Genomic DNA, 2824 nt, shown 5'->3' on the forward strand with positions numbered 1-2824 from the left:
TTTTAAAGGCCTCACCATTTTTATTCTATGGTCTGACTGGCACTAACCAATTCTGTTGGTTTAGTCCCTTCCGCAGGATTCTCACTATATTAACACAACATCGAGAAGTTAAAACTGCCAGAAATTCAGATACATGAAGATCAGAGACTCTCCAGGAATTGTCCTCATAAAAACAGTAAAAACGCAGCAGCTTCGCGCCACACAGGGAGCATTTAACACCATTGCTTGCTTACTTTCTTCCCTTGCTTCATTCATTCTGTTATTCACATTAAGTTGAAAATCCATAGTTTTCTAGACATCAAGAAAATTAGGTTATTTTCTGATATCAGTGATGTCAGAGTTTTTATTGATTAATACATTTAGCAAGCAAACACAGCCTGTGGTTTGAAATTCAAATAGTGCCTCAAGAATTACAACATCAAATAAAACCAACATTATGCCCTAGTCCTTCCTACACCTAAGTCCCCACCAGAAAATGGCACTTTTAGTGCCCTTATATGTTAGGAGAAAGGTCGTCACATTTTAAAGACAATAACAGCACTGCATTGTTTGGTTGTTTTAAATTTTTAAACAATATTTGAAATCCCAAAATTACAATGCCCCAATGTATACCCTTTTCTATCCTCCAAGAATAATTATATCACTGATCTTAATTAAATCTGTATTTGGGGTTTTCTTTTAAACTGCTGTTCAAGGAAGACCCAAATAATTAGCTGCATTCATCGTGAGATTTCTTTTTGTGTTTTTGAGAGTTTTATATTGCTTTGTTTTTTCACACAATCGAGTTCTTTTCTACATACTTTTTTTTTAACTATGAATGACACTTTATTCAGTCATTTTCTTTACAACTGAAACTCAGGGAGTTCAAAGTTAACATCCTTGCCTGTGAGTTTCTTTAACACACCAGAAAAGGTTTCCACCTTGTGCTCCGCGTTGCTCTGTTGTGCTTTGTCTAAACGACCCTTTATGAGCCGCCTACCATCCAGTTTCACACGGATCCTCTTACACACAATTCCACGTGGGAAGACCAAGTCCTCAAGGATGGCGGCATGCACTGCTGCCAGGGTGTGGCTTCCGGGGAGCTTCTGCTTGTTTTTCGCGTGGCTTTTCCGGCTTGGCTTGGGCAGAATCCTGCTCTGAGCAATGAAAACCACGTGCTTCCCACTGAAGTTTTTTCTCCAATTCACAAACTGGAGGGACTTGGGTTTTCTGAAAAGATTTCAGCTGAGGAACTAGTACAAAGCTTATGTTAGCTTTCTGTCCATCAGCAACTTCAATTTCCTTGGCTGAAGTGATGTTGAGTTCCTGGAGCTGTGCCTTGAGATCTGAGCTCCTCTTCAGCTCGAGCAACGCCTGAGAGATGCCAGACTCGAATTCGTCCGGGTTTTCGCCGTTGGCCTTCGCAAGCTTGGCACTCGAGCTAAACATGGCTCTGCCCTTGCAGAGTGCCGGTTTAGAAAATGGCATACCATAGTCATCTATTAGAAAATGTCGGAGACTTTCATTCCTCCTTCCTGATGTCTTCATTTCCTACTCTACACCGTCCGTTCCCAAAGCTTCCTAAATCCCACTCTTTAGCCCATTGCAGATTTCTTTTTTTCTATATATTTTATTAATTTATTCATATTACATCTCAATAGTTATCCCATCCCTTGTATCCTCCCATTCCTCTCTCCCTCCCATTTTTCCCTTACTCCCCTCTCCTATGACTGTGACTGAGGGGAACCTCCTACCCTGTATATGCTCATAGGGTATCAAGTCTCTTCTTGGTAACCTGCGTACAGTAGGTTGCAGATGCCAAGATTCAGAGTCCTGTATCCAAGTCCTGTCTAGCATGATGCCACACATCTCTACGAGTGAAGGGAAACATACTTTGGAATACTTAATATCTCAGAGATGTTTTTATTTTAGCTTCACATTTCCATGATGAGTTTCTCCACTGGTTAGGGATTTTTGTCAACTTGACACAAGCTAGGGTCATGTTGGACAAGGGAGCCTCATTTGAAGAACTACCTCTATCAGATTGGCCAGTAGTCAAACCTATGTGGAACTGTTTTGCATGATGACTTCCTTGATGGGGAAGAGCCCAGTCTACTGTAGGTGGTGCCTCTCATCGACAGGTAGCCCTGGTCTGTATAATAACACAGGCTGGATGAGTCATAAAGAGCGAGCCACTAAGCAGTATTGCCCGTGTCTTCTGTTTCAGCACCTGCTTCAAGGTTCCTGCCCTGATTTTCCTCTACAATGACTGTACGCTATAAGATGAGACAAACCTTTTCTTCCTAAGTCATTTTAGATCATGGTGTTTGCCACAGTAGTGGAACTAGGGCACTTCCATTAGGAGCCACTTTTCTTCCCTTTTTTGTTTATTTTGCTTGAGGCATGCCCTAATTTCATTTCTTTGCTGTGACAAAACCCCTGGTGAAAACAATTTTTTTGGAGAAGGGGTTTATGGTTAGCTCACAATTCCAGGTTACAGATCATCTCTGCAGGAAAAGTCACTGTGAGTTCAAGTCCAGTCTGGTCTTCAGTGCAAGTACAGGACAGCCAAGGCTCCACAGAGAATCCCTGTCATGGAAAAGATGATCTATTCACCATGTGGGCTTAGAAAAATATATTTATGTATTTGGAGACATAGCTTAGTAGCCCGTTTCTGTTTTAAAAAGATAATATTTGTTTAAACAAATAAATCTGTTGATTTCATATATTAGCATATGTCCACAGACATGGAAAAGCTTAATGCTAAAAAATAAATTAGTTGGATGCAACTTAGGTTTTCAAATTGCCAAACAGAAAAGTATAAATGACCTCATTATTCTTTCAT

At 40.6% G+C, this 2824-nt stretch overlaps 1 pseudogene; it reads right to left on the reverse strand.

The window, feature by feature from the left end:
- Positions 1 to 842: 842 nt before the first annotated feature.
- LOC127184104 (40S ribosomal protein S7-like) lies at positions 843 to 1428 on the reverse strand (annotated as a pseudogene).
- Positions 1429 to 2824: the final 1396 nt, after the last annotated feature.

Source organism: Acomys russatus, chromosome 3 (assembly GCF_903995435.1).
Source record: "Acomys russatus chromosome 3, mAcoRus1.1, whole genome shotgun sequence".
Taxonomy (NCBI): Eukaryota; Metazoa; Chordata; class Mammalia; order Rodentia; family Muridae; genus Acomys; species Acomys russatus.